Genomic DNA, 11,498 nt, shown 5'->3' on the forward strand with positions numbered 1-11,498 from the left:
TGAGTGAAGAACACATTTTATAAGAACATAAGGACATAAGAATTAGGAGCAGGAGTAGGCCATTCTGCCCCACGATTTGATAAGATTATGGCTGATCTTCAGACCTAACTCTAATTACCTGCCCTATCCCCATATCCCCCCATCCCTCTGTTTTTTTAAAATCTATCAGTCTCAGCCTTGAAGATGTTCAAGAACTGAGCATCTACAGACTTCTGGGGTAGTGAATTCCATAAATTGAAGAAATGTTTCCTCAACTCTGTTCTAAAAGGCTGACCCTTAATTTTAAGACTGTGACCCCTGGTTATAGATTCTCCTACCAGGGGAAACAGACCCTCAGTGTCTACTTTATCCAGCCCTTTAAGAATCTTATATGTTTCAATAAGATCTCCCCTAATTCTTCTGTACGCTAGAGAATATAGCCCTAGTTTATTCAGCCTATCCTCATAGGTCAGTCCCCTCATCCCAGGAACTAACCGAGTGAATCTACGCTGCACCCCCTCTAGGGCAAGTATGTCCTTTTTTAAATAAGGAGACCAAAACTGCACACAATACTCTAGGTGCGGTCTCACCAAGGCCCCATACAGTTGCAGCAAGATGTCCCTACTCTTGTACTCTAAACCTTTTGCAATGAACGCTAACGTGCCGTTCGCCTTCTTAGTTGCTTGCTGCACCTGCAAACTAACTTTTTGAGACTGGTGTACAAGGACACCCAAATCCCTCTGAACCCTAACACTATCTAATCTCTCCCCCTCTAGAAAATAATCTGTTTTTCTATTTTTTCTACCTAGGTGAATAACTTCACACTTCCCCACATTAAATTCCATCTGCCACCTACTCGCCCACCTTCCTAGCCTATCTATATCCTGTTGCAATCTTTTTGGATCATCCTCAGAGCTTACTCTCCCACCTAGTTTAGTGTCATCCGCGAATTTAGATACGTTACATTCAATGTCCTCGTCTAGATCATTGATGTAAATTGTAAATAGCTGAGGCCCAAGCACTGATCCTTGTAGCACTCCACTAGTCACATCCTGCCAATTCGAGAATGACCCGTTTATCCCTGCTCTCTGTTTTCTACCCGTTAGCCACTCTTCAATCCATGCTAATATGTTCCCATTAATCCCGTGGGCCTTAACCTCGTGCAATAACCTTTTGTGTGGCACTTTGTCAAATGCCTTTTTAAAATCTAAATATACTACATCTACTTGTTCCCCCTATCTAACCTGCTAGATACATCTTCAAAAAACTCTAAAAGATTAGTTAAGCATGACTTCCCTTTTGTAAAGCCATGTTGACTCTGCCTAATCTTGTTATGGTCTTCCAGAAATCCCATAACGACATCTTTAATTAAGGACTCAAGAATTTTCCCTACCACTGATGTCAGACTAACTGGTCTATATTTCCCCATCTTTTCTCTCCCACCCTTCTTAAATAGTGGTGTTACGTTTGCAATCTTCCAATCAATGGGAACCGTTCCAGAATCCAGAGAATTTTGGAAGATCAAAGATAAGCCATCCACTATCTCAGTAGCCTCTTTTAAAACCCTAGGATGTAGGCCATCAGATCCAGGAGATTTATCAGTTTTAAGACCTGATAATTTACCTAAAACCATTTATTTACTAATATTAATTCCTCCAAGTTGCTCGCTAACATTGTCTTCTTTGTTCCCCTCTATTATCTGAAGGATTTGTGCCCAGGAAATCAGGAGAAACTACTTTCTCTTTTGAAATAGTCTATCTGACAGCACTTCAGATAATGCAACGCTACCCCAGTACTGCACCTTAGTGTCAGCCTGGACTGTGTGCTAACATGGGACCTACTCAGAGGCAAGAGTGCTACCAACTGAGCCAGGCTGACACTCATTCAATAATATGAACAAATTATGGTCTTGCTGAACCCATTGCTTGCACAAATTAACACAACGAATTGGTTGAGAAATTACCGTTAATTACAGTATTTTATGAATATTAAACATTTTTCATTATTTTCAGTGGGAATATTAGCATAAGAGGATTTAGGATTTTTTTTAGCATAATCTACTTGTCTATGTTGAGAAACCTTCATAGCCATTGTGTTTCAATGTACAAAATATGGACTAATTTCCATATGGGGATGAATTTGATCCTCACCACCTTAAGAATAAAAGGAATGTTCAAAGGTAATTTCCTTTTCAATAATCATACATATTGGGGTAGAATATAATGCTTCATAACAGAATTCAATGTGATAATTGAAATCTGTTATGAAACACTATATTTCGCCCCCCCACATTTAATGTCTACGACAAGTCTTTTTGAAGACATCAGTTGGTAAAAGGCAAATGATAAATTTAATCACTTTTCTTACTGAAAATCTGATATGGGACTCGATATGTATGAACGTGTACTGCTCACGTCATCTAATCGATCACTCCACATGGAATTAACCTTCTGGCTGCACTGTCATGTTTAAAAAATCCTATTTAAATTAAGTACACAAAATGTTCCTTCATTGCAAATTGACTTAATTTAATTTGCTGGTTAATGCTGAAATCTCGCGATTATCAGTTGCCTACATCTATAGTAGAACTTTGTCAAATTATTCTAGCCACCGAGAATCATGAGTCAACTGTATGCAGTTATTTAATGTTTCATTACACTGAAAATCGCTCACCGAGAAACAGCAATATAAATGACACTTCAGCAAATAAGGACCCAGGGGTCAGTGTGATATACTTGGGGATCCCTGGAAGAGATACATTTTCCATCCGAAGGTGTTTTTTCTGGAGTCAGTGCTGCTATTTTCTCAATGAGCTATTTTTGACCCCCTTTATCCATTGGCAAATTTCTAGTCAAATCTTTCTTGGATTTTTATCATTTGTTAAATAATAAGTGAATATATAGTTTAGGAATGGATTGTGCTTGCTTACAGAATACATGATCACTACACTTCACACTAAGCACTCTGAGATGCTACCCTGCATGGAGGGTGCTATATAAGCCAAGTTGTCGTTGTTGTAAATACTGTTAAGCTCTTTGAGAAATACTCCTGACATGAAAAGTGCTATATCCAATACTAGGATTCTTAATATCATATTGAAAACATTTCTTGAGCAGTAAACCAGATTAAAAGCAATATGGCATTGCCACATGTAACACTTTCCATGTTAAAATGTTCATACATTTGAATTAGGGAGGCTGACAATATCAAAATACTGAAGGGTTGGAAAATATAGCAAAGTGCTCAAATCTATACAAGACCACTTTGAACAGGCTCATAAAGGTTCAGGTGAACCATATTAGAATATTAGACACTGAATAATTCCTAATCTAGATTATCTATCTCACTATACTTCTTGTTTGAACAACTGCTCTGAATAATTCTACCCATTCCATTTCCTTATTCTAGGTTTAAAAGCACAGCTTCAGGCTAATCTCTACATTCTGAAAATGAATTATACACACCATGGTTGCAACGCAAGATAAAAATTCAGTGCACTTGCAGTAAGTGAAAAAGACCTGAAGCTACATTTGTGCACCTTGTGTTAGTGCAGTTGACAGGATCAACGAGTTTCATATCACACAGTTTCACGACACGTAATTGATAATTCAGAGTGTATTTGAATGTAGAGGAAAAACTTTGTCCATCAGAGAGGGTTTTGTGTCCTGGGGAGGAAATATCCTGACTGATGCTGGTTAATTCATCTCTAGGCATTGAGTAGAAATGGAGTAAAAAAAAGAATAATATTAAGAGTAAAGGCCATAGATATGATTTTAAAATATTCAAACAAAATGACTATCTTCCAACAAGTGTAGGTATTGTGCAGCACCATGGGTCAAAACCATTGCCAACATAGATTGTTCCCTTTCGCTCAATAATCAAATGACATTGAATGTACCTGAGTCACTGCATCAAAATTATTCTCTTCCCTTGATAGTGGCACATAGTGGAGAAAAGGCAGATAAATGAAATTAAAGTGTTGCTCTAGACTCAATGATGCAGCAGGTTCAATGGACTGAATTAATTATTGCTACTTTTGTGTACCTAGTTCACAAACAACAAGGAGAATGAATATTATGAATGATTCATATCACTCATACAATGTTTGTGCCTTAGGCCATGCTGCTCACATGATGCAAATAAAATATATCCACAGTAATGTGGTCTTGTTCTGAGTAGATTCTTTTTCTTCAGGTCGTGATCCACCTTACACATTGCTATTGTTCCCTCGCAAGTTGCACACACAAGCATTCAGTAACCACTCTGATTGTACCATAGTGATCAAACCCTGGCTTTAATCTGTGTGATACCCTGCAGGTTGCCTTTGCCATGTAATGGTTTGGTGGTGGGGTGAGGACCAGCTGGAATATTCTTGCTCTATCCTTTACCTAGAGTTTCCATAGTTTGTGTTTTGTGACCAATCCATTTGAAATATTGTTGACGTGGACACCAGGAAGAATTCCTTTTCTCTTCAAATAATCCCTCCACTCCCTGGCACCTCCCTATCTCTCCAGCTTCCTCACTCCCTAATTCACCATCCGGTGCCTCCGCTCGACTGGCACAAGCCTGCTTATCCCTCACACCCTCCAGTCCAGCATTGGAGGTTGCGCATTCAGTCACTATGCCCCGAAACTCGGGAACACTCTCCCTCAATCCCTCTGCCTTGCCCCCAATCTCCCCTTTTTCAAGTCCCACCTGAAAACCTTCCTTTACGACCATGCTTACGGTCACCTACCCCACCCCTCCCCCCAACCGGCTCGGAGTCAGTCTCCACCACTGTTAAGCGCTCTGAGACGCTATTCGGTGTGGGGGGCGCTATATAAGTGCAAGTTATTATTATTGCACCATGGGATCTTTAACGTGCACCTGCATGACCTAAGTTGAATGCCTTGTCTGTAGGATGGCACCTCCAACAATACAGTGCACCCTTGAACTGTTGGTCTAGACTCTGTACTCAAGACCTGACCTGGGTCTGTATCCAATGAAAAATATGACATCTGATGTGATAATTATCAAATAACAACGCCTAAGACACTACAATAATATCATTCACTTCCCTCGACGGTTACACATATTGGAGAATGGCAGGAAAACAAAATTAAAGAATTGCCTTTGAGTTTATGGTGGAACAAGCTCGATGGACCAAATGGTTTATCCCAATAATTTATCACATCATATACCAACATTTTTCACCACTATATGTGATCCACCCAACGCAAAAAAGGAGTTGCCCTCATTTTCTACAGAGCTCAGTCATAATATTCTCGGTCTTGGATATTCCTGTGCAGGGCAGAATTAAGATTCATATAAAAGTAATTAAATAGAAATCTGAATAAAGAATCTGAATTGCATAAATGGGGATTCCTCACTCCAGCTTGTGGGAGCACTCTTTTGACAAAGTGTACTTTAGGAACAGAGTTTCTGCTGATCAATGGAATTCTACCTGGATCCCTGATTAAGGAAGTTAGGATATGGAATGCCCGGCTGGGAGCGGTGGTTGAGGTAGAGATAGAGTATTTCCCTTTAAGAGGAAACTGGACCTCAAGAAGAGTCAGGTGCTGGGATATCGGGAATGAAAGGATTGCTTTTGAGGCAGCCAACACTGAAATATTGGGCTGAATGCCCTTCTTCTGTTCCATAAATATTTATGATTCTATGGTTCGAGGATGAACCTATTGCCAGTAGAAAATTTAGATAGTAAATAGGGATTGGTAAATCCCCCCGCCCCCCCACCACCCCTGTTAGTTTGATCAACTATAGTATATAATCCTTGCACTTGATATAGCGCCTTATCATGTTGTTGAACCAACTCAAAGCCCTTTACAGCAATAGGCCACAAACTCCCATGAAGTGAATGACTCCCTTCTCTTTAGAATAGTGCCTTGGCATTTATCATCTCCCTGAACAAGCATATGGGACCTCAGCTTAACATCTCATCCAAAAGAAGGCACCTCTGAAATCAACACTGTTTTGGAGTATCAGCCTAGACTAAACAGACTAGACAGTATAGGTAAAGTCCAACAGTAATTGGCAAAGATTTAGCAACCAATTAAACTAAGAATTATGAAGTCCCATTAAAAATCTTTAGTATTATATCACATCTTTTACTTTTGCTCATCTGTGGTTCAAAGATCATTTTGAAGAACTGGGAAGCCAAGCTTTGGCTTTGACTGTGATCCTGGCTGTTTCATGATACAGTGCTAATTAATACCAAGTGTATGAACTTCATCAGAGAAAAGGTTAGCTTAGATGCTGTGCAAAGGAGATCTTTGTTCTTTTAGACCAATTCAGTAATGAATGATCTCCCCAGAAGATTTAAAGACCAACTGGGCTGGGTAATGGCATTTAGATGAGATAACAGCATATCTTTAATGAAATTCCTTACTAAGGAATCCCCTTTGAATTTGGTCAACCTGAAGGACCTCTGGTTCTGAAGTAGACAGTGTTAGAATAGGGTTTCCACAGGCCGCTGTGATGAATGACGTTCTTCTGGTTAACAGAACGAGACCCGTTTTCACAACTTGCTTTCTGTTGAAGAAATACAAGTCTCAATTTGTTTGAATGAATACCTCTTTTAAAGTAATCAAAAAGGCAAATGGAACGTTGGCCTTTATCTTAAGGGGCCTGGAATACAAAGGGGAAGAAATGATGCTCAGCTGTATAGAGTTATCAGCCAGACCCCAGTCAGATCTGGAGTACTGCATTCAGTTTTGGGCACCACATCTCAGAAAAGATATATTGGCCCTGGAGGGGGTTCAGCGCAGGTTCACCAGAATGTTACCAGGCCTAAAAGGGTACATTACGAGGAAAGGCTGTGATTGCTTGGATTGTATTCCCTTGAGTTTAGAAGGTTGAGGGGTGAATTGATTGAGCTGTTTAAAATGATAAAGGGATTTGATAGGGTAGATACAGAGAAGCTTTCTCCTCTGGTGGGGAATCCAAAACAAGGGGACATAGTCTTAAAATTAGAACCAGGCCATTTAAGAGTGAAATCAGGAAGCATTTTTTCACTCAAAGGGTGGTAGAAATCTAGAATTCTCTCCTCCAAAAGGCTGTGGATGCTGGATCCATCCATACTTTCAAGAGTGAGGTTGATATATTTTTGGCGGGACAGGATATTAAGGGATATGGGGAGAAAATGGGAAATTGGAATTGAAAGGATCAGCCATGATCTAATTAAATGGTGGAACAGGCGCGAAGGGCTGAACAGCCTCCTCCTGTTCCTATGTTCCTATGAATCCTAATTCTGAATAGTCTAAGATTTTTGTTTTGTGCAAGTAATTGATTTTGACTTATTACTGTCACAATAATAAATTGTATTAATTCTATCTGGGTTATAAATATCTGGTAATTATGGAACATTAATGTTCAACCAATGCAAGTCACTTTCTGTCTTACTCTCTTACACTTCCTGTACTCTCTCTTCTGGGTCAGACGGTTGTCGGTTTAAGGCCCAAAGGAGCACTTTGAGATCATATCCTATGGATCAAATGGAAATAAACTACTGAATTTGTTAACAACTCAGACTTACTTTTCACTGACTGGAGCTAACTGAAACAAAGGCAGGTTACCAAATGCCACTGAGATATTGGGCATGTATCCTGTTCTAGCTGCTAATTACCCTCTGGATAAAGAGATATGTTTATCATGAAGTAGCCCTTTATAAACCTGTGTTCTACTCTCTCAGTTCATCTAAAAGTATTATTCTGGGTTTACTTTCTCAATCCTATTAAAATGGTATGGAGGTTTACATACAGTTTGGAAACTGTTCTTTATATCTGAATAATTTTCAAGGCTCCTTTATCAGACCTGTTGAATTAAGTGGATTTGATGACAATCCTTGTGAAGATAATCCAATATGCAGTGTAACACATGGAAATCCTTTGTGCGATAATGCCACAAAAGGATCAAATCGATAGAGAGAAACAGATTAGATGACCTTGAGCCAACGTGGTACATTGTTAAAAGAATGCTTTTCAGCTGAAATGTTTTTTTCCTATTATCTCTAATTTAAAGGATTTTTTTTAAACTTGAAAACTCACTTTACTAAATGTTTTCAGCTACCATCATTACTTTTTGGTTTTCCAATTCCGTAGTGCTTTTCAACAAAGCATGCAACTACAATTTCAACAACAATAATTTACATTTATAGCACCTTCCACATTGGGAGGAAGTCTCGAAGCATTTGCAGAGCTCATTTGGAACTCGAGGTCAAGATGAGGGAGCTGAGGAAGGTGGGGTAGAAAGGTAATTGAAAGTATGGTTGAAAAGAAAGATCTTAAGTAGGGCTTTAAAAGTGGGGACAGAGAGGGAAGGGGCAAGGGAGAGAGGTAGTCTGGGATGGAGTTTTAAGAGAATGGGTAAAAAATCACTGACCAATGCTGGGTGGATTGGACATAAAAATGAACTAATACCTCTCTTCAGAACTGAAATGGAGAAATTGTTGACAAATTGCCACTGTCTCACACTGCAGGCCGCCAAGACCCTCATACATGCACTCATAACATCCAAGCTCGACTATGCAACTCCCTGCTTGTCAACCTTCCCAACTCCTCCCTCCATAGGCTGTAGATCATCCAGAACTTTGCAGCCCGTGTCCTCTCCCGCACCAGGCTCTATGACCCTATCACCATCATCCTTGATCGACTCCACTGGCTTCCTATCACACAGAGGATACAGTTTAAGATCCTGGTCCTCAACTTTAAAGCCCTCCATGGCCTTGCTCTCGCCTACCTCTGAGACCTTATCAACCTGCTCGCTTCCTCCACTCAGCAGGATCTGGCCTGCTTCATGTCTCCTGCCTCGCCTGCCCCAACATTGATAGGCAGGCCTTCTGCCACTCTGCGCCTACTCTCTGGAACTCCATCCTGCAGTCCCTCCACTTCGCCCCTTCCCTTGCCTCCTTCAAGACCCATCTCAACACCCTCTTCTTCGACCGTGCCTTCGGTCACCCTCCTACACCACCTGCCCTCTACCCTTCCTGATCCCAACCACTAGTTGATTGTCCAGCATCTTGGGCATCCTCCCGAGTTGAAAGGAACTGTACAAATGTTATTTTGTTGATGTTGTTTTAGGATACGCCAAGACAATAAAACAAGAAGACATAGGTTTAGAGTTGCAAGGAGCAATTTTAGGACAGAAATTTGGAAGGTTTTCTTTTTCCAAAGAGCAATTAACAACTGCAACTATTGCAACTCCCTGCATCAATCCCTTTGTGTTGCCCCCTCTTTGGCCATCTTCAAATCACAGCTGAAGTGCTTCTTCGACTGTGCTTTCAGTCACCTCACCACCCCTCTATTTCCAGCTTGGTGTCAGGGCACAACACTGTTAACTGAAACATTACCCACATGAAGGGTGCTATATAAATGCAACTTGTTATTGTTTTTTGGAACAAATTGCTAGGAAGGATGAGGCCAGGACACTGAATTCATTTATAAACAGCTTGATGCTGTGATGGTAAGACGGTAGGATGGGTTTTCTGGAAGATTAAATGGGCTGAAGGGCCTTTTTCATCCAAATAATCTTGTGAACTAGTGAAAATTGCCATTATCATTAAATGTATTCCATTTCTTGTTTAGGGAACAATAGAACACACATTACAGAATTCTCTAAACGGTTCCTAAACTTTTTATTTTGTTTTGACCCTTAGGCGAGGCTATTTTGTGAAATGTTGGTCTTGGGGAGAGAAATTTCACCTGAGTCTAGATTTACTATAATTTCTTAACATTTCAGAATGTCCAGAAACTTCCAAATTCTTAAACACAATATTAATTTAGATGTTGATTTCTTGCAAGTTTACTACCGATAACTGGCTTCAGATTTAAGGCTGAATTCAACAATCTGTCAAATTCTGAAAATGCTAAGAAAATTGAATCAATCTAGATTCAGGAGGAATTTCTACCTGTGTAACTGACCCTTGTACTTAATATTTTCCAAAGTTTATTTGACGAAGAGGGACAAAATTCCTCTCGGCCAAATATTACTTTTTATCAATTAGAACCTAGCCAACCAATCAATCTCTCATTGACTCGCAGCTATTAAGCTACCGGCCCATCTCCAACCTCCCCTTCCTGTCCAAGGTTCTCGAAAGAGCCGTCGCCTCCCAGCTGCGCTCTTTCCTCTCCACCCACTCAGTTTTTGAACCCCTCCAGTCGGGTTTCCGTGCTGCCCATAGCACGGAAACCGCCCTGGTCAAGGTCACTAATGACATATTGACCATCTGCGACCAGGGCTACCTCTGCCTCCTCGTCCTCCTCAACTTATTGGCCGCATTCGATACGGTCGACCACTCTATCCTCCTCCACCGCTTGTCCTCCCACCTCAACCTTCAAGGCCCTGTCCTTGAGTGGTTTAGGTCGTACCTCTCCCACTGTCTTCATTTTGTTTCCACAAACGTCTTTTCCTCCAGCCCCCGCACTGTCTCGTGCGGCGTCCCCTCCTCTTCACCCTCTATATGCTCCCCCTTGGTGACATCATCCGCAGACATGGGGTTAACTTCCACATGTATGCGGATGACACCCAACTCTACCTTTCCTCCTCTACCCTCAACTCCACGACTACCGATGTCCTGACAGTCTGCCTGTCCGACATCGAGTCCTGGACGAGAGACAACTTTCTTCAGATCAATGTGCGCAAAACTGAGGCCCTCCGGATTGGCTCACGTCAGCGCCTCCGCACCTCAGGCGCTGACAGCATCAGCATCCAAGGCTGCACTCTCCACCTCTCAAAGCCAGTCAGGAACCTCGGGGTTCTGTTCGACCCTGAGCTGTCCTTTCTTCCCCACATCTGCGCCACAACTGGCACTGCCTTCCACCACCTCCAGAACATCGCCAGACTACGGCACTACCTCACCCCTCACGCTGCTGAAACACTGGTCCACGCCTTTATCACCTCAAGGCTGGACTACGGGAACTCTCTCCTCGTCGGCATTCCCGCACCTCCCTCCACAAGCTGCAGGTCATTCAGAACTCAGCAGCTCGTGTACTGTCCCGCACCAGGCTTCACGACCACATCACTCCCACCCTCGCTCGCCTCCACTGGCTCCCCATCCCCCAGAGGATAGATTTCAAGATCCTTATCCTCACCTACAAGGCCATTCACGGCCTTGCACCCTCCTACCTCTCCGACCTACTATCCCCTTACTTACCTGCCCGTACCCTCCGTTCCTCTGGCTCTGGTCTGCTCCACATCCCCCACCCTAACCGCCCTACCATCGGTGGCTGGGCTTTCAGCCTCTCAGCCCCTAGGCTCTGGAACTCCATCCCCCAGTGCCTTCGCCTTGCTTCCTCCCTTTTCTCCTTCAAGGCCGGTCTCAAGACCTTTCTCTTCAACCGTGCCTTCAGCTCCCCTCTCGACTCTCTACCCCCTCCTCGTTCCCTCCCTTCCCTCCCCTCACCCTGACCATTTCCCCCCTGCTCGGGTCTCAACCCAACTGTCCAGCGCCTTGGGACGTCCTCCCGACGTGAAAGGCGCTCTATAAATGCAATCTTGTTCTTGTTGTTGTTGTTGTTGACTCCGCC

The sequence above is a fragment of the Callorhinchus milii genome, unplaced genomic scaffold (genome assembly GCF_018977255.1).
Source record: "Callorhinchus milii isolate IMCB2004 unplaced genomic scaffold, IMCB_Cmil_1.0 Scaffold2, whole genome shotgun sequence".
NCBI lineage: Eukaryota > Metazoa > Chordata > Chondrichthyes > Chimaeriformes > Callorhinchidae > Callorhinchus > Callorhinchus milii.